The following is a 20,962-nucleotide window of genomic DNA, read 5'->3' as shown; positions in this document are numbered from 1 at the left end:
GATTGATTGATAGATACAGGGTCTTGCTAAGTTGCTTAGGACCTTGCTAAATTGCTGAGGCTGACTTTGAACTTACAATCTGTAACCAAGTCACTGGGGTTACAAATGTGTGTCACCACTCCCAGCCCATTTCAGTTGATTTTAAGAGACAGGCAAAGGTGTTTAGTCACAAAGCTCAAGGCAGCCCCATAAAGTGGTCTTGTCTCATGTGTGATGAGGGCACAGATGGCCCTCTTTCTACTCCCCCAAAACCCACCCAAAAGAGGTGGCTCCTTGTAGAAAGAGCACTTGGGGCCTCTGCAGACATCTCATCTCTAGTGGAGGCTTTGATTTGAGATTATCTATCCTCAAAGACTCTGGGTTACAAGAGAGGGTAAAATCTTACTGTATTCATTGCCACCAGTTGTCAGACTATCCACAAATGGATGTCCTTAAAATTAATTAAGAATAGAGGAATGATTTTCATGCATATTTGTCAAAAGAAGCTCCTGCCTTATTAGCGTGAGAATTCACATTAGACCCAAACAAGGTTTGTTGTCAGTATCCATGGAAACCTATAAGGGAGTCACAAAGATAAAGCTCTAATGCCCACATAAAGCCCAAGACAGTTTCCCTGCTTTTTTTTTTTTTTTCATAACCTCACCCTGATCTGAGGAAGATGGTCAAGGGCACTTGCTTAGAGAAAACGAACTCTACAGTAACAACAGTAACTTAGATAAAACCACTCAATTCACTAACTGGGGCCCAGAGTCAGAGCAGCATTCTCTTCAGAATTTCTTTTTCGTAGGAGCTCATTCCTGGCACATTCTTGGCAGTTCTGATAAGGTCTAGACCTCAGGAGGTAGCCCTGCAAGGAAGGAGACAAAGAAAAAGGTGTTGGTGGCCGCTGAGAGCAACTTCCTGCCAGGAACAAGATTTGAGCTGATGTTCTCTTAAGTTCAGGGAGGGAACCCTCAGCCCCAGGGAAACCCGCACCCTCAGTCTTAGGCTAATTCTTGGATCTGGCTTGGGAACTCTGAATTGCAGCTCAATTCCCACAAGCCTCAAAACTGAGCAAGTGGGGTTCCTGCCTGACCCACGGTAAGCTCTTCACACCTCAGAGTCTAGAAAGGCACTCTTGAAGGTGGGTGTCCAGGCATGGCTGATGATTGGTAGTTTCTTTTCCACCTACCCCTAGCAGTAGAAGGATGTGTTAGATAGAACTGATGCTATTTGGGTGGTAAGTCAAACCACCATGACCGGGAAAGCGGGTAGAGGTGGCTGCTGGTTTCAGACTTTGGTTATTAAAATGGTCCCTGCTTCCCTACAAAGATCTTTATCTCCCTAACCACTGGAGGACAAGAATCGTTAGTGTAACCAACCTATGCCAGCCACTGCAGGGGCTTGGATGATGACATATCCTATGGGCTAAGAGAAGGCATTATTTTTATCCACAAGAAATGTTTACTTTTAGTTGTTTATTGGAGGATCTGTAGGTATCCAGAACAAAAACTATCTATAGTTTCCCATTTTGTCATGACACCAAATGCAGATTTACTCCCAAATGCCTGAATTTTCATGTAGAACCAACTACCTCTCAGACCTCGAAGTCAAAGAAGCTTCTCTAAAATTCTAATGAGACACCCAGAAAATGAGGCAGCCACACTCCTCGGGAAAAAAACACCTAAGGAGAAGGGCCAGAGGTCAGCTGCATTTGGATTTTTGTCTTTATTTCCATTACTCAGAACAGCCAGTCGTGACAGCCATCCTTGGCTCCCAGGCAGTGAGGGACAATGCTCTTCCTTGACCCAGAGGCATGGCAGAGGAATAACAGCTGGGTCATCAGAGCCTGACTCCTGGGACCCTCCTCACACGGAAACCACAAACCAGGATACAGTCTTTGGGAGCTGCAAGGATGAGCCAGCTGCGCTGGAGCAGCAAGTAGACCACCCTGCCCCTGGGAGGACCCAGGCGTGGGCATCCCTGGCTGGATGGGCCGGAGATGCTCCACCAGCCACAGCTGGAGCGTCTGCGGGCCAAGCGTGCGGCTCGACGCCCGTGTCTAGAATGTCACCAGAGCTTCCTCCTCTGTGTCCTGGACGGGATCCAGGGCTCCCGAAGAAGCTGCGGTTGGGTGCGCACAGACTGCCCGGGCAGGGCTGGGCTGCTGCGAGCGCTGCGGACGCGGGCCACGCCCTCTTGGACGCGACCACGCCTCCATCTCCCGGGGCCCACGGAGCCACGCCCGGCCCTGCAGCCAAACAGCAGGAAGGCAGATTTGTACGAGTAAGTACAAGGTCCTGGAATTCTCGCCCGGTTGCCACACACTATAGGGAGAATAATTGGGGGGAGATTGTGCAACTGCCCGAGAAGCCGGGGCGTACAGCGAGGGCTCTCAAGTTCTCATCACAGGCGTCCCGGGAACCTTGGGACAGAGCCGAGCGCCACCTTCGAGTGACACCCATGCCTGGCTCCATCAGGGAAGCAGTATGGCTCCATCAGGGAAGCAGTATGGCTCTGCGGAGAGTGGGAGAGCCCGGGTCCAGGCGGGGTGGACCGGAAAGAGGGTTGAGAAGGGACCACGCCTTCAGCTCCAGGCAGCTGCAAGCAGCCGCGGTGGCAGCAGCCCCGTCTGGCAGTGCCTAATGAAGCACCCGGCAGTACCCAAAGCCCCGGGGCTGGACGCACACCAGGTCTCTCCCCCTGAGGGAGAGGGGGAACCTGGGGAAGCCCCACCCAGAGACTGACAATCCCTACCCCACCCTGTGGGGCCGAGCCTGGGCAGCTGGGCTGCAGGCTCAGCCCCAAAGAACCCCCATGGGTGGGTCCATCCCGGGGGGCCTAGTGAGTCACTTCCCCAGGCCCGGAGGCCTTCGTGGAAGGTGCCTCCCTCTTCGGCAAAGCATCCTTTGTTCTACTGCTGGCTTCACTTCACAACCTCTCCCTCCTCTGCTTTGCAAACTCAGGTCCCGCGGGGGTTAAGGGCACCAGCTGTGAGCAGCACCGAGTGGGCACAGGCATACCGCCTCCAGAGTGCTCTGGCACTGCAGAGTCTGAAACTGGCTCTCTTGCTTCCTCTGTCCCCTGCCTTTCGGGCCCTGGCTCTCCCACTTCCCCAGATGTCTGGGGGAAGCCCCACCTCCCCACACAGGTGGTGGGTGTGCACCTCCTGGGGAGTGCTGATCCTGGACGTGCACCAGGAGGGAGGGTGGTTTGGATGTGCTCACCCTGGCCGGCACCGCCTGGAGCTGCTGGACTGGCCTCAACACTAATCTTGCATCAGGGAGAAGTTTCCAGCAATCACCACTCACTCTCCCTCCCTTAGGCCTCCCCCAGTTCCCAGGCCCTGGTGGAGAAACCTTGTGAAAGCCCAGCCCAGGAAGGGAATTCATCAAGCCACCTCCAGACACAGCCTCTCCTTTGGCTTCACTCTTGGCCTTCCATCTGTCACGTGGGCAGCTCAGCGTGGGCAAAGTCCAGGAGCTGATGTCACTTGTGTGGTGAGCACTGGCCTTGTAGACCCCTGCACTCTTGTTTTGAAGAAATAGAAGACTAATTGAAAGAAAGAAAAAAAAAACTTGTATGCATAAAGAGATTCTCAAATTTTATTTTCACTAGACCCCAAAGGCAGGGGGCAGTGTCCCAGGAAAGATGAAGTCCATTATGGAGCATCATTTGACAACATATATTTACCTTTCCATAAATATTTCTTGAATGTCTACAATCTACTGTCACTTGTAAGACCTGTGGCTCAAAAGAGGGCTTGCTGGGGACTAGGCTCTGAGCCACGTGTGTCACATATATCAAGTCATCAGGTCCTTATACTGATCTCCAGCCCCTCCCCACCCATGGGGAAAGAGCAATTAATATTCTCTTACACAGAAAAGGAAGGTGTAAATTCCCTCCCAAAGGAGGGGCAGAAGAACAGCCCCAACAGGCTCCAGAGCTTATGCTCCTGCCATTCAAAACAAAGGCCAGTGCATGGGGTTTTTTTTATGTGGCTGTGACAAATAACCACAGACTCGGTGGCTTAAAACAATTCTAAATTTGAGACAATATATTTTTCATCTTACATGTCTATAGGTTAGAAGTCTGAAAGAGGTCTCACAGGACTAAAATCAGAGTTAACAAAGCTGTGTTCCTTTCTGGTGACCCCAGGGGAAAATCTGTCTTCTGTTTCCAGCTTCGAGAGGCTGCCTCTATTCCTTGGCTTGTGGTCCCTTCTTCCAGCCTCAAAGCCCGCAGTGTGGCTTCTCTAGTTTGTCTCTTCTGGTCTCATCATTACATTGGGCTCACTTGGATCATAGGATGATCTTCCTATCATAAGGTCAACTGATTAACCTTAATTCCCCTGTGCCACATAACCGAATATGTTCACAGATTCCCAGGTTTAGGATAAAAAGGGCATAGATGGGGGAATTTTTCTGTGTGGTAGCAACTTTACTCAAAAAGTCTTGATTGAATATATTTGTGTTTCAGGCACTAGTCTAGGTACTGCTGGAGATTAAAAAAAAAAATCTCTGACCATGTACAGCTTATATCTTATTGAGGGAGATGGAAAATACAATCAAGAAATGAGTGAAATATCTGGCCTAGGTGGTGATAAGTGCTAAAATGAAAAATAAAGCAGGGAAGAAGGACAGGAGTACATGTAAATTGTTATTTTGGACTGTGTGCTGGACATCTACCCTTGTGCCCAGCTCTGTGCCTGGAGCTGACTTCAGAAGCAGCATGAGGGGCTCCCTTATCCTCTGGCTTCCTGTTGGATATGGCTGATGGGAAGCACCTTTAGAAGACTGAAGTGTAGAAGGGAAGTGAGCTTAGCCTCTTTCATCCCCTTCCCAAGGCCTCAGCCCCTCTAGGAGGCTTTTACCTGCACAGCCCACCTGGCTCTGAGAACACCTCTCTTTCTTCACCCCTTTAGGCCTCAGAATGGTAACTCTGGCTGGATGTACTAGCCCTGAGGGGCACTCATTACCCCTTCTGCCCACACCTTTGTAAAACAGTATGTTATTAAAATCTCCTTGGATTGTCCAAATTGGAGAGTACCATCTTCTTACCAAGAAGGCCTCCTAGTAACAGTTAGATAAAGCCCCAAAGAAGATGAGGCAAGAGGCATGCAGGTGCCTGGAAAGAGCATTTGGGGCAGAGGTAGCAGCCCTCAGGTAAAAGCACCCATGATATGTTTGAGAGACAGCGTGAAGCAGGTTTATGTGGCTGGAGTGATCGAGGAGCGGGGGAGTGACAGAGATGAGGTCACAGGGGTGCCTGGGCTAGGGGAAGTCAGATCATAGAGAGCCTTTGAAGAAGATGCTGCCAGTGCCCCACTAGTCCTTCAATATTCCCCTTTAGACAGCCGCAGACCCCAGGGCTTCCTACTGTCCCTGCAACTCCTGGCCTGAGAGTCTTTTTTGAGCAGGTGTCACAGACCCCTGCACATGGGGCAGGCCAAGGAGTTAATGGCGCTGGGAGTAGCTGTCAATCAACATGGAGTTGGTAAATAGATACCCAGTGTCTTGCCTCTTGCATTTGACAATTGCAAGACACGCTCAAGTCAATCTCTCAGACGTCCCCAGTGGGGCTGAGCTCCAGTTGCCCACATGGTAACACCCTTGTGGACATGTTTCCTTCATTCCTCTGTCTCATTTCTCTGTTTCTCCCCACATACCTGCAAGAATCACCTCTTAAATGAACTTTTTTTTTTTTTTAACTATGTCCTGTCAGGTGACACATGATTTCTGTTTGTCCTGTAACTGATTACTTTGGTTTGACTATGTTTTAATTTTGTCCTCCCAGATGTTCTTGTGGTTGAAGACTTGGTTTTCAGCATGGCAGTACTGGGGAAGATGGGATTTTTCAAAGGTAAGGCCTTAGGCCTTAGTGTAAGGACCTTAGGTATATGGAGGGCATGACCCAGGAGTGTTTAGGCAGCTCTCTGGGAACTCTTGGGTTCTCCTGAGAAGGCAAGCCTGGCCCCATCCAATTCTCCCTCTTCTCCTGATTCAGGATATAATCATTTGTTCCTTCATGCAGTCTTGCCATTGCCAGATGTATCATAAAGTGATGCAGCCAAGTGGCAGTACCTGTGCTACGTCATTGGAACTTTCAGCCTCCAAAACTATGAGATACATAAACCTCTTTTTTTGTCACAAGTAGTCTGTATAGTGTTAAAAAGGTAGCTAATCTACATGTGATATTCAATTTGATCATTGGATTAAGGTGCTGTGCACCAGCCTTCTCCATAAACTTACTTCTTTCTTCTTAGTAATTAATAAGTATATGGTGGTGGTTACTTTGAAGCTATGTAAATAACCCATTCCTCATCAAATTTCCATCTATTCACTTGTCTGTTGACATCAGTGAATCCTTATTCATTAATTTCTGTTATTTCCAATGGGTTGTAAACTGCTATTTTCATTATTTACTTTGGTACTTCAGTTACCCCAGTTGGCCAGTGGGATCCCTTTTATTGTTGGCTTTCTTCTCTTAATATGTCTCCATCTCTCTCTCTCTCTTTTTTTTTTTTTTTTTTGAGTATTTCCTTCCTGGCACAAGCTGTTTCAGGCTCATTTTATTTTTTCCCCCCATCCTGCCTCAAAGTCAGCCCCTCCTACAAAGAACTCTGGTTGCTCTTGCTGGAGAACAGTATTTAGAAACCAAGAGAAGGAACTAGGTGTGCCCATTGCTGTTGGGGTGTCAATTCTCCCAGATCCCCTCACTGGAAACCACTAGGGAATATACGTGTGTGTATATCCACATGATTTTATGCATATTTGTTTCTATACTGCTATGCTTTTAGAAAATCATGAATTGTCGCCAATACAAACCTAACACCACACATCTCAGCTCAATGTTCTCCTTTTTCCTATTTGTGTCTCTCCTAAAGTGAGAAGAAATATGGGTCTCATATCCTTAAAATAGCCTGTTGCTGCCCTCCCCGTGTCATCGAAGACTCAAACACCTTCCTCATCCTGCTCCAGCTCTGACTCATGGACTATGCAGAGGCCTCCAAACCCTCATCCTGCACAGAGCTGATCTCCTAGAAAGATGTCCTCCTCACCTCTCAGCTTGCAAACCATCCTGGACCACTGTCTCTACCTTCCCTTCTCAGTCCCACCTAATAAAATCTGAATTGTTCAAGAGAGAAAGAAGAAGAACTTTGTCAAAACATCAAACACAGGGCTGGGGTTGTGGCTCAGTGGTAGAGCACTTGCCTGGCACACTCAAGGAACTGGGCACCACATAAAAATGAATAAATAATGTTATTGTGTCCATCTACAATTGAAAATATATTTTAAAAAACATCAAACATAAAGAACAGGTTAACAAATCATATACATTGTATATAGCTACAGTTTGTTACAAAAAAATGTAGGGGTCAGGGGAGTAGCTCAGTGGTAGAGTACACATTTAGCATGATCGAGGCCCTGGGTTTAATCACCAGTACCCAAAGCAATTTTTTTTAAATTTTATTTTTTAATTGACACATAATAATTGTACATATTTGTGAGGTACAGTGTGATATTTCAATATATGTTATGTATAATGATCATATCAGGGTCATTGGCATGTCCAACAACTCAGATGTTTATCATTTCTATGTAGGGAACATTCAAAATCTTCTTGGCTCACTATTTTGAAATATACAATTTGTTAAGAGTCTGTAAACAAGTCTGGATGGTGCCTGGCATTTTGCCAGAGGGAGTGGTTTGTGAAGTAATGCCATTAAGTGTGGAGATTCCTTATTGGTTGACTGATGTATGTAGTTTATGCTAATTAAGATAATCTGTGTGGAATGTATAAATCCCTCTGTTGTCCTACAATAAACAGCTCCCACTCCTGCTGTATCAATCTACACAAGTCATTCGTCACCCCCCCCACTCCTCCTACCCCCCCCCCCACCCCGGTTATTTTGCTGCAGCCGGACTGCGGCAACAATTATTGTCAACCGTAGCTCTCCTCCTGTGCTGTAGAACATTAGAAGACTCTCCTCTTACCCAGCTATACCCCTGTACCCATTAACCATCTTCTCTCCAAATCCCCTTCTCCACACTTTTCCATTTAAAGATTTTATAAGGAAATTAAGACTGTGGGAATCATACTAAAATACTAAAATTCTAATTGCTATTCTTGTAAGTTAAAATGATGAAGTTTCTTTCCTTTTCCCCATTTTTCAAGTTATCTGTAATATAGTACTTTTCATTTAATATACATATGTATCAAAGGGAACATAATTTAAATTGCACTTTCTAAATCATCTCAAGCTGTGTACAGGATGCTCAGGATTTATGCTGTTGGTCCAAGAAGGTGATCGTAGTTTTAACAGAGATCTGAAGAAGAGCAAGTCTATTCAAAACAAATGTGGATCAGAATGCAAAGTTCTCATGAATGTTAAAAAATAAAACCTGACTTCTGGTTCCAGAATAAGACAGTACTTTTTCTTACAACTCCCTGTGCTCTCCGGCCTATTTTTAGCTATCTTGCACCTGGCAAAATTAGGAGGGCCTTGAATGGCCTAACTGTAAGTTCCCCTCCTCATTCTGCTCCCACTTATAAGGTTCTCTAGCCAAATAACCCTCCTCCTTCTTAAGGGGGCCAGGAGTAGCTCCTCTTTATCCCTGAGTATTGGGTTTTGCCAGTCCATGGAATCATGAAACAGGTTCAATTACTTCTTCCCTTGGGGACCCAGGAGCATCCTCTCTCTGATACTACAAAGCCTTCTCCCACAGCCCCTGCTGTTCATTTAGTTCCATGTGCAACTCCCATGGGAACCTATGTGGCACATGGTGTCCTCCTGCCCCAGGCTATGAAAATATGCAACTATTTAAAATCCTGTTTATCTCATCTGTCCAGGTTCAACAATCATGTATCCACCATCCCACAACCCTTGGACAGGAATCCTTCCCTTATCAGTGGAATGAAGAAGAGGTAATTGGCCTTTGGGGCTGGGGATGTAGCCCAGTGTAGAGTGCTTGCCGAGCATGGATGAGGCCCTGAGTTCAATCTCTTGAACCACCAAAACCAATAACAGCAATACAAAATGCTGTCCTCTCTCTACAACCAAATACCCTGGAAATTGTTTAACAGACAATGATTAAAAGACTCACGTTGGACCTCAGGATTTGAGAAATGTTGTAAGTTCTCTGAGGTTCCTTTGTTATCTCCCATGTTGCTGGACACAGTGGCACATGCCTGTAATTCTAGTGCTTCAGGAAGCTGAGATAGGAGGATTGCCAGTTCAAGTCTATCCTGAGCAACTTAGCAAGACCTTATCTCAAAATAAATTTAAAAAAAAATGGCTGGGGATATGGCTCAGAGGTAAAGTGTCCCTGGCTTCAATCTCCACACACACACACACACACACACACACACACACACACACACTCAAAAAAGAAAAAAAAATCTGCTCTTTCTGAGAAGTGGGCAACGGTCAAATAAAAGCTCGGAAGAGAGCCCCATTCTCCCTCTACAGCAGAAGCCCTGGCAGATGGGCTGATCCACATGTTGCAGCTGTCAAAGAAGGAGTTGTCCACCCGAAGGGACAGCACCATTTTAGCTCTGTGCTTATCTGTCCTTCAGCTAGTGGCATAAAAAGACCCAGTCCATTCTGTACCCGACCCTGCCACCAACCCTTCATCAAGAGAAGCTGGTTCACAAACACCAGGCAAACACCAGGGAAGTGCCTATTGCATCAAATAGATGTCACCAAGAGACCAAGCAGTCACCTCAGCAGTTCTATAGAATAAGCCAGTCCAGAGCCACACTAAAAACATTCTGATAACCAAACTGTCACTGGGCCTTGTACCTACAAGTATATGTCAGAAACTACATAGTAAACCTATACAGAGCAACTGCTTGCTGAAACAGATTTAAATAGCATCAAAAGGGTCCTAACATGGCAATCAAAATATCCAGGAACTAATTGAAATCACTCATAATCATATCAGATAATCACAATTTCAATGAGAAAAGAAAATTGATTCCACTACTTATATGAATCCAATGTTGGATTTACCTGATAATTTTCAACAACACAAAAATGCTTCACCAGACACAAATTCTCTTTTTTTTTTTTCAGACACAAATTCTCTTGAAGCAAATAAAAAAAAACTTAGCAAAAAAAAACACAGAAATTATAAAACTGAAAAATATAACTGAAATTAAAAATTTCATTATATGAATTCAAAAGTAGAACAGAGACAACAGAGAATGGAAGCAATTAATTTGAAGATAGAGTGATAGAATTTTTGCAGCCTGAACAACAGAAAGAATATCCTGAAAATAGAGCTGGGGTGTTCTCTTGAATGCTAACAAGAGATAACATTCAGATATTTGGAGTCTCAGAAGGGGAGAAGAAAGAGGGTGAGGCTCAAAACCAAGAAAGAAATAGGAAATACAAAAAAAGAAGAAATTTTAAAAAAAACACATCAAGATGTATCATCTGAATCAAACTTCTGAAAACTAAATACAAGGGGAAAAAAGATCTTAAAAGTAGCCAGTAAGAAACAATGTGTTACCTATAAAGACACTAATCCAAATGACAACAGATTTCTTGTCTGAAACCATGGAGGCCGTGAGGAAGTGGTACAATATTTTCCAAGTGCTGAAAGAAAAGAATTGCCAACTGTGAATCCCTCAGCCTTCAAAAATGAAGGGGAAATAAAGTCATTCTCAGACCCTGGAGAGCTTGTTGCTCACAGATGTATCCTTAGGGGAGGCTCTCCAAGAAGAAAGACAATGATAACAGAAGAAGGCGGTGACAGTCAGAAATGAAAGAAAAGACAATCAAACAGACAAAACTGGAAGCAAATATGATAGACTCTCCTTTACCTCAGGAGTTTCTTTAATCATATTTTGTGATTGAAGCCGAAGTTATAATACCATCAAATGGGTTCAACGTATAGGATGTAAAACACTTAAGACAAGTATGCTTAAAACGTGAGGATAGTAAGGTGATCCAGTGTGGACACCAGTAGGCTCTGATAGGTTAGAAATGTATATGATGATACCTAGGGCCACCGCTAAGAAAACTACTCAAAGGAATACACTAGAAAGAAAGATGTCATAAGGAAATCAAATGGAGGTCAAGGTGTTCAAATAGCCCCACAGAAAGGCAAGGAAAAAAAAATAGAGGGATGAGAATCAGAGTAACAAGCAGAAGACAAATAATAAAATGGTAGACTTGAGCTCTCACATAATAAAAACTTTGAAAAAAATATTCTAGATTCACACATTACAGGCAAAGATTGTCAGAGAATGTAAAAAAAAAAACATAACCCAAGTATATGGCTTTTACAAGGAACTTCAAACACAATGACATAAGTCAGGTTGGAAGTAAATGGATGGAGAAAAATACATCATGCAGGCATTTATTTTTAAAATGCAGGAGTGGTTACATTAATATCAGATAAAGTGGACTTGAGAGCACAGAAAATTACTATGTACAAAGAAGGATAGTACTTAATGGTAAAAGGATCAATACCACCCTTATCAAGAAGATCTAGCAATTCTTAATGTGTGTGCATCCGACAACAGATGCTCAAAATATAAGAAGCAAAAACTGATAAAGATGAAACGAGAAATTGACAAATCCACAACTGTGGTTGAAGATGTCAATGCTCCACCCTCAGTAACTCATTTTAGTACTAGACAAAATACCAACAAGGATATACTCTATACGAAATAAACAAAACCAGGCTGGGTGTGGTATTGCATGTCTGTAATCCCAGTAACTGGGGAGGCAGAGGCAGAAGGATCACAAGTTCAAGGCCAGCTTCAGCAACTTAGAGAAGCCCTAAGCAATTTAGTGGACCCTGTCTCAAAATAAAAGATAAGAAAGGGCTGGGGATAGGGCTCAGGGGTAAAGCACCCCTGGGTTCAATCCCCAGTACCAAAAAGAAAAGAAAAACATAAAACCATCACCAGTAGGATCTAATTGACATTCATAGAATATTCCACCTAACAACAGCAGAATATTTATTATTTTCAAATGCCCAAGACAGACCTGCACCATAAACCTTAATGCCATTGTTCATCTCCCAAAGTTATGAAGCTTGATCCCTAGGATACTGGTGTTAAGGTGATGGAAACTTTAAGAGGTATGACATAGTGGAAAGTGACTAGGTCAAGGGGCTTCAACCTCATGAATAAGTTAATGCTGTCTTATGGGAGTGGGGCACATCTAATAGGAGTGGATTAGCTCTCTCAAGAATAGGTTGTTACAAAGCCAGGCCACCCCACATGCATGGCTTCTGCATGTGTGCATTCCCTCTACTACTTTCCCATGTTGTGAGACAGTCAGGGGGAACTCAAAAAGATGTGAGTCTGTGCTGTTTGGACCCTCCAGCCACCATATTCATGATCCAAACATGCCTCTTTACTTCATAAATTAATCAGCCTCGGGTATTTTGTCATAGTAAAAGAAAATGCATTATGCACTTAACAAACTAAAAATTATTGAAATCATGCAGATTATGTTCTCTGATCAGAATGGAATCTAACTAAAAATCAATAACAGGAAAATTTTCAAACACCCTGAAATTAATCAACTTAGTTCTAAATAATTCATGGATCAAAGAGGAAGTCTCCAAGGAATTTAGAAATTGCATATACCACTGAATGAAAATGAAAACACAACATGTCAAAACTTGTGAGATACAGCTAAAGAAGAAATAGTGTCAAAATACACTTTACTGTCATGTATATCTAAAAAGATGAAATAAAATTGTTAAGAAAGAAGTGATAAGGGGGAAATTTATAACCCTAAATGCTTATGTTAGAAAAAAAAATTGAAAGTTTCAAATCATTTATCTAAGGTCTCATCTCATGAACTTAGAAGAGAAAATTATACCCAAAGAAAGTAGAATAAAAAAACATAGCAAACATAAGAGTAAAAACAACAAAACTGAAAAACAGACAAAATTAAATGAAAATCTACTTATTTGAAAAGATCAATAAAATACTAGCAAGATTGACAAAGACAGGAAAGAAGACGTGCATGATCAATAGTATGAATGGGAAAGTGAATGTAACAATAGGTTCTGCAGCCATTATATGGGTACAAATGGAATACTACAAATAATTTTATGTTTATAAATTCAACAACTCAGAAGAAATGGACAAAACTATAAAATGTAACCAAGATGAAGTTGATAGCCTGAATAGCTTTATTACTGTTAAATAAATCACATTTGTAATCATGAAGCTCCTCAAAGAGAAATCTCCAGCCCAGATGGTTTCATTAGAGAATTTTACCCAACATTCAAAAACAAAGTGCTAAAAGATTTGTAAACACAATTTTTACAAAACCTCTCTCAGGAAATGCAAGTGCATTGAATACTTCCCAATTTACTTGGTTGAGCCCATAATTACCCTGATATCAAAACCTGAAGAGAACAGCACAAAAAAGAAAATTACAGACTAATATCTCCTATGAACTTAGACACAAAGGTACTCAACCAAATTTTAGCACATTGAATGTATAACAAAGAATAATATACAATAACCCAGTAGGATTTACTCCAGGTATGCCAAGTTGGTTCACTATCCAAAAATCAATTAATCTAACCTATCATATCAGCAATCTGAAGAAGGAAAACCAAACCAGCCATGGTGGTGCACATCTGTGATCTTAGTGGCTCAGGTGGGTGGCTGAGGCAGGAGGATCATAATTTCAAAGCCAGCCTCAGAAACTTAGCAAGACCCTGTCTGTAAAATTAAAAAAAAAATTTAAATAGGCTGGGATATGGCTCAGTGGGTAAGTGCCCCTGGTTCAATCCCTGGAAGAAGAAAAAGAAAAAGGAGGAGGAGGAGGAGGAGGAAGAAGAGGTAGAAGAGGAGGAAGGGGAAGAGAGAGAAGGAGATGGGGATGGAGAAGAAGAGGAAGGAGAAAGAGGAAAGAGAGGAAGGATTAAAATCATAGGTTCATATTAAACATCTGACAAAATTCAGTACCCATTCATGATAATAATTTTTGGTATCTAGGAGTAGAAAGTTCTTCAGTCTCATAAAAAAGCATATACAAAAATCCTGCAGCTTATATGATACTTTTTTTTTTTTTGAGATAGGATCTCACTATGTTGTTCAAACTGACCTCCAACGTGTAATCCTCTCGCCTCAGCTTCCTGAGTGACTAGGATGATAGGCATGCACCACTGTACCTTTAATACGTTACACTTGATAGTAAAACACTGAATGATTTCCCTCTGGGATCAGACATAAGAATGTCCACTTTTACTGCCCCCATTCAACATAGTATTGGAAGTTTTAACCACAGCTCTAAGGCAAATAAAAGAAAGAAAAAAAAGCATACAATGGCTTAGAAGAAAAAAAAAACCTTTCTCTATTTGCAGAAGGCATATTGTCTACAAGGAAATTACCAAATACCAAAAAAACTCTTAAAACTAGTAAGAAAAAAAAAGAAGAAGAAGGAGGAGGAGGAGGAGGAAGAAGAAGAGGAAAAGAAAAGTTCAGTGAGTTCACTAAAGTCACAGGATACACAAAATTCAATTATATTTTTATGTATTGAAGAACAAATAGGAAAATACTGCATGATTCCATTTATATAACATTTACCAAATAGTGTAATTATAGAGATTGAGAATAGATTAAGTGGTTGCCATGTTTAGGTATGCAGTGGAGGAATGGGGAGAATATGTATAAAAAGGGAAATAAAAATTAAAAATACAATACCATTTGCAATTTCCCCAAAGAAAATGAAATACCTATGTGTAAATCTAACAAAACAGGTAAAGGATCTATATGATGTAAATTACAAAATGCTGATGACAGAATTAAAAGAAAACCTAAATATTTGGAGAGACATACTATGTTCATGGATTAGAGACTTAACATGATAAGAATGTCAAGACTGTCTAAAACAATCTGTTGTAGGCTTAATGCAATTTTAATCAAAGATTCTCAGCAAGATTTTTTGGTTGATATAACAAGCTTATTCTAAAATTTATAAAAAAAACACAGGCTTAGCTTGACCAAACTTCTTTTTTTTTCTTCAATGCTGGGGATGCTAGGCTAGCACTACTATTCTTCAATTAAAAGGAATGATCTATTGGTACTCACAATAACTTTGATGAATGTATAGGAAATTATCTTGAGAAAAAGACACTCTCGATAGGATAATACTGCATGATTCCATTTATGTAACATTTACCAAATAGTGTAATTATAGAGATTGAGAATAGATTAGTGGTTCCCGGTTTAGGTATGGGGTGGAGGAATGGGGAGAATGTGTATAAAAGAGCACACAAGGGAGTACTGTGGTGAGGCGCAGTTAAGTATCTTGATTGGGGTGATGGTTACACAAAGCTATGTGTGTGATAAGTTGCATAGAGTTACACACGTGTGCATGCACACACACCCACACATGAGTGCATAGATGTGTTAATCAGCTTTTCATCATGTCATCAAGTGCTCAGCAAAAGCAACTTCAGGAAAGAAAAGTTTATTTTGGCTCACAGTTTCAGAGGTTCAGTCCTCCATTATCACCTGATTCCATTGCTCTGGGCCCAGGGTGAGGCAGAACATCATGGCAGAAAGGTGGGGTGAAGAAGCACTGCTCTGCTCATGGTGGCCGAGAAGGAGAAGAAGAAGAAAAGGACAGAGGTCATATGGAAGATGAACCATTCTAGAACATGTCCCTAGTGACCCACCTCCCCCAGCCACACCTCACCTGCCTACAATGACCACCATTACTGCATTCAAACCAGGAAGGGCTGATTAGGTTGCAGCCTAATTTTACCACACATTTTACCTCTGAATATTTCAGCATTAACCCAGGAACTTTGGGAGGAACATCTCATATCCAAACCATAGCAATAATAAAATTTGTAGATGGCACCCACGTTCACTTCCTAGTGTGGATTTTTCATGATCATTATGTAAGATGTTCCCCTTGGGGGATGTAGAAGGAAGCATAACAGGACACTTTGTACATTTCTTTTCCATTTCCTGTGAATCTATAAGTTTCAAAATAAACAGTTTTAAAAATTAAAACTTGAGACTTGAACCCACGTTCCCAGTCTCCAGGAAGCCCAGCTTTGCTCCAGAAGGGGCTCTGTTTTATTCTACGTCCTTTGCAAGGTGCCCCTGACACCTATGTGATGCTCCATAAATATTTGCCCAACAATAAAATGAAGGCATAAAGACATTGGGGGTCCCTGGGGCCTGTGGACATGTGACTCCCCCAGCCTGGGTTGTCAGGTGTATTGGCCTGAATGTTTGTCCACCCAGGACTCATCTAAATCAGGGCCAAGTAGGGCAGAGAGCTTGAATTATTGCAGCAATGCACACAGGAGAACTATACCAAGCAGGAGTCTGTTTATTCCTTCAGCATCATCAGTGAAGGTTGGAGGTGAGAAGAGCACCCAGCTAATGTGCTAGAGATATGGAGGGTTCATACCTCATTTTCCTAGAGGGCACATGGAGGAAGACTGCTGGGGAAGTGCATTAGAAATCGGTGAAGGCAAAGGCCCAAATGCATGAAAGAGAGGTGTTTGGAGTTACACACGTATGCATGCACACACACCCACACATGAGTGCATGGGTGTGTTAATCAGCTTTTCATCATATCATCAAGTGCTCAGCAGTTGCCAACATTCCTAAAGAGGGCTGCTTTCTGGCTTCTAGTTCCCACCTTCTACACCCAGGGCTTGTGCCCACTCTGCCAGCTGGCAGGGGATGCCTAGTTCATAATCCCTTTCTCCTCTTTCTTCCTCAATGGAGAATCATCTTTTTCTTTTTTTCTTTTTTTTTTCTCAGTTGCTTAATGCGATCTCCAAAGTATAGCAATCAATGAGAGGAGATATTGGGGAGGTGGGAGTAGAGGGTCTGAGTGGACATGTCCCATGGGCAGAGTATACTGTACCCCCTGAGCTGTAAATCAGACCTGCTCTGGGGGACCCCTCTGCCCTCCGTTCAGTTCCTGGCACCTAGTGTGGGCCTGTCTTTGGCTGAGGACAGTGACCTGTTGCATGTCACTCTCTCTACCCACCACAATTGCTTCAGAGTGGGAAAAGTCACCTAAGCCTCTCTAGAGGGACCTCTAGCATGGGTGTGGGACTCCCTGCCTCCACCAGAGCTGCTGGCTTCTGAAAAACTCCAGGAAGGAAACTGATTCCAGGGAGCGGGGTGTGGGGGAGGGAGGAGAGAGAGACAGAGAGAGAGAGAGAGAGAGAGAGAGAGAGAGAGAGAGAGTGAGTTGAAGTCTGGGGGAGGAGACTGAGCCCTGATGAGGGTCCCTCCTGCCTCCAGCCATGTCTGCACTAGCCTGCTCCAAGGCCTCTGGGCTTTTCGGTTATGTGAGCAAATACACAGTCATGTGTCATGAATCGGTATTCCAGCCAGTGACCGACTGCATACACAACAGATTATACTGAAGCTGAAATATTCCTATCACTTAGTGACACTGTAGCCATCATAAAGTTTTAGTGCAACTTAGACAACTGTTATGTTTTGGATGTGAGGTGTCCCTCAAAAGCTCACATGTGAGACAATGCAAGAAGGTTTGGAGGAGAAATGCTTGGGTCCGGGCCTTCACTTAATCAGTGAATTGATCCCTAATGGTGGGGTGTGACTGGAGGAGGTGGGGCATTGGGGGCGTGGCTATGGGGTCTATATTTTGTACCTGGTGAGTGGAATCTCCCCCCAACCCCCTCTCTGCTTCATGTGAGCCACTTCCCTCTGAAACAGTCTTCTGCCATAATGTTCAGCCTGACCTTGAACCCCAAGGAATGGAGCCTGCCATGGATGGATTGAGACCCCTGAACCTGTGAGCCCTCAAATAAATTTTTCCTCCTCTATAGTTGTTCTGGTCAGGTCCTTTAGTCACAGCAATGAAGAAGCTGACTAAAACCACAACCGTAGTGCAACTTACTAGAAAAATTTGTGGATGGTTCTGAGTCCGTTTCCTAGTGTTGAGTCTTCATGATTGTGCTTGTGGTGATGCTGGTATAAACAAATCTGTTTTGATATGTTCAGATGCACAAATACTTACTATGGTGTTACAGCTGTCTACAGTATTCTGGCCAGTAACGAGCTGTACAGCTAACCTAGGAGTCATAGGTTATATCATATAGCCTAGATGTGCACCATACAGGTTTGTGCAAATGCACTCTATATATGATGCGCATGTCACTATGACACAGTTCCCAGAACATGTCTCTGTTATTAAGATGCATGATTGCATTTCCTTTTTTTTTTTTTTTGTCTTATGCCAATTTGAATTGGGGTTTCTTTTGCAACCTACCTCACTGATAAAAGAATTATCTACTCTAGCATTGTCACGGGCCCAACATGTGGATTTTGAAGATTACATCTACTGCTTAACATAATAGGAAAAACTATGAGAACTTGGGAAATGGTGTGAGACCAGCCCCTGATTCCCTGCACAGGAAAATCTCACGTAAGGAGCAGATAGAAGACAGAACCTAGCAGACAAATGTTAATACCTTTCCTGGACTTCATGGCTGAAAAATGAGGGTGAACTGTGGGTGAGGTTTTAAAACTTTAAGAAGTAGAATTTACTTCTTATTTAGGCTTTAGGATGTCCCCCATAGTGATCCTACAGAGATACCTAAGAAACAGGAAAAATTGTAAAGAATCTAATTTATATTCATAATTCTGAAAGGTAATTGCATCTAAAATATGAAAGCAAAAAAATCATGCAAATGGAACAGTCTGAGGACAGAAATATTCTTGGAGATTAAAAAAAAAACTCATCAATAAATTTTAAAATGTGAGAAAGGCCATGAACAGCAGACCAGATAATGAAAACAGAAAACCGAATCAATGAATGAGAACACAGGCTCAAGAAATTCTTTGAGGAAAATTCTAAAACAGATTAAAAACCATAAAATACCTATGAAATTAGACTCAAGCCAGAAAGAGCAGGATCATTGAAGATCATCAAAGAACCAGTGGAGTTTTCACAGCCAGCAACCCAGTGGGCTGAGCTAACAGAACCCCTGTGCCCAGTACAAGCACACAGAAATGGTGGATGAAATAGAATAACAGCAACGAATCCTGGTAATTAATATACTTTGAATGCATAATGGAACATGTAAGAATGAGAGAAAATGAAATCCCGAGCACGGAAAATGAAGCACCAACCCAAGGTCAAAAAACCAGCCTAGGAAACACAGTGAGATCACCTCTAAAAATTTAAAAAGTCTATGCATAGGGCTGGGGTTGTGGCTCAGCAGTAGAGTGCTTGCCTAGCACTCTACTGGTTTCAGTCCTCAGCACCACATATAAATACATAAAAACAAAAGTATTGTGTTCAACTTCAACTAAAAAATAAATATATTTTTTAAAAGTCTATGCATAAAAAAAAATTCATCATGAAGGAGAGTCAGCAGATGTAACATATAGGAGGAGTACCACCCAGGAATTCAAGATAAAAGAGCAAGTTGAAAAGGATTATAAACAGAGGTGTAAAGAGAAAAATTTTGAACGTTTTGCAATGTATTCATGTGTCAAAGTATCAAGGGATACCCCACAAATATGGACAACTTTTGTGTTAACTTAAATTTTACTTTTAAATTTTAAAACTGAGAAAGTAAAATTAATAATGTTAAGACTAATAAAATAACAAAAAGAATGATTTTTAAAGAACTCTAGGAGTCTAAGATGAAAAAGATAAAATGGCTAGGAGTGATAATAAAATAAGAAGAATCTATAAGAAAAGAACAGGATAGTTTGAAAGTCTGTGTATTCATATATACACACACAAATATATGCATATCTATTCAGTATATTTGAAGACATAGCAATATAAGATAAAGAACTGAAGCAGAAAGAAAAAAATACTTTAAACATGAACAGACCTGTGGGACAATATGGAGCAGACTAACACTAAAAGAGATACACAAGGAAGTGAGGAGGGATTATTTTTTCTCCCCAAGAAGTAACAGTCCAAGTCTTCCTTGAATTGATGAAAAAAAAAATTCTCTCATAAACCAAAGAACCCCAATCACCCCAAAGCAGGACAATCACAAATAAATAATTAAATAGCTGAAAGCAGACAATAAAGAGAAAATTTTAAAACATGTATATATATAAAAAAAAATTAGAGCCCGACATGATGGGACATGCCTGTAATCCCAACGGCTCAGGAGGCTGAGGAAGATCTTGAGTTCAAAGCCAGCCTCAGCAATTTAGCAAGGCCCTAAGCAACTCCGCAAGACCCTGTCTCTAAATAAAATATATAAAAAGGGCTGGGGATGTGGCTCAATGGTTAAACACCCCTAGGTACAAAAGCGGGGGGAAAATAGGTCAAAGTGAAATTATTATCCAAACAGCACAATCTAAGTGCATCCAAAATCATTTTCAAATACATCTTAAAATCCATCCTTAAATTAGTCAGAAGAGTAGGTTGTTATTTTTTCCATATTTTTATTGGTGCCTTATAATTATGCATAATGGCAAAATTTGTTGTAACATATTTGTAGATGTACACAATAAAACAATATAATTTAAATAATTTAACACTGAAGAATAAGATCTCCTAAGAGGCAGCTGACTATATCATGCCACCATCATAGCCACCATATGCAGAAGTTTAAAAGGCACACTATAGATAGGGATTATAAAGATAAAAGCCCCCCGGCTGGGGCTGGGGCTCAGCGGTAGCATACTTGCCTGGCATGTGTGAGGCACTGGGTTCGATTCTCAGCACTGCATATAAATAAATAAAATAAAGGTCTATGAACAACTAAAAAAAAAATTTAAAAAAAGCAAATGCTGACTTGTCAGAAACAATGTGATCAGGAAGAAAAGGAAACATCTGTAAGTGCTAAAGGAAGAAATGATTACCTTTGCTGAATATAGAATTACAGGCCAACTTGTTTGCTTTCAGCTTTTCAGGGAATATGTCCCTTTTCAGGGAACATTTTATTATCACTCCTAGCCATTCACACAGTATGCCGTGTGAAGTGAAAGCAAATCCTAGAGCAGGATTAAATCAGGG

At 42.0% G+C, this 20,962-nt stretch overlaps 1 long non-coding RNA gene across 1 annotated transcript; it reads left to right on the top strand.

Moving 5' to 3' along the window:
• The first annotated feature begins 2,045 nt into the window (after window positions 1-2,045).
• On the top strand, window positions 2,046-7,826 carry LOC144370831 (uncharacterized). The gene is made up of 2 exons (XR_013430813.1): window positions 2,046-2,265; window positions 6,866-7,826. It is a non-coding gene; the product is annotated as an uncharacterized LOC144370831 (long non-coding RNA).
• Window positions 7,827-20,962: the final 13,136 nt, after the last annotated feature.

Source organism: Ictidomys tridecemlineatus, chromosome 15 (genome assembly GCF_052094955.1).
Source record: "Ictidomys tridecemlineatus isolate mIctTri1 chromosome 15, mIctTri1.hap1, whole genome shotgun sequence".
Lineage (NCBI taxonomy): Eukaryota > Metazoa > Chordata > Mammalia > Rodentia > Sciuridae > Ictidomys > Ictidomys tridecemlineatus.
Note: the sequence above shows the minus strand (reverse complement) of the source record. Positions and strands in the feature narration are given on the sequence as shown.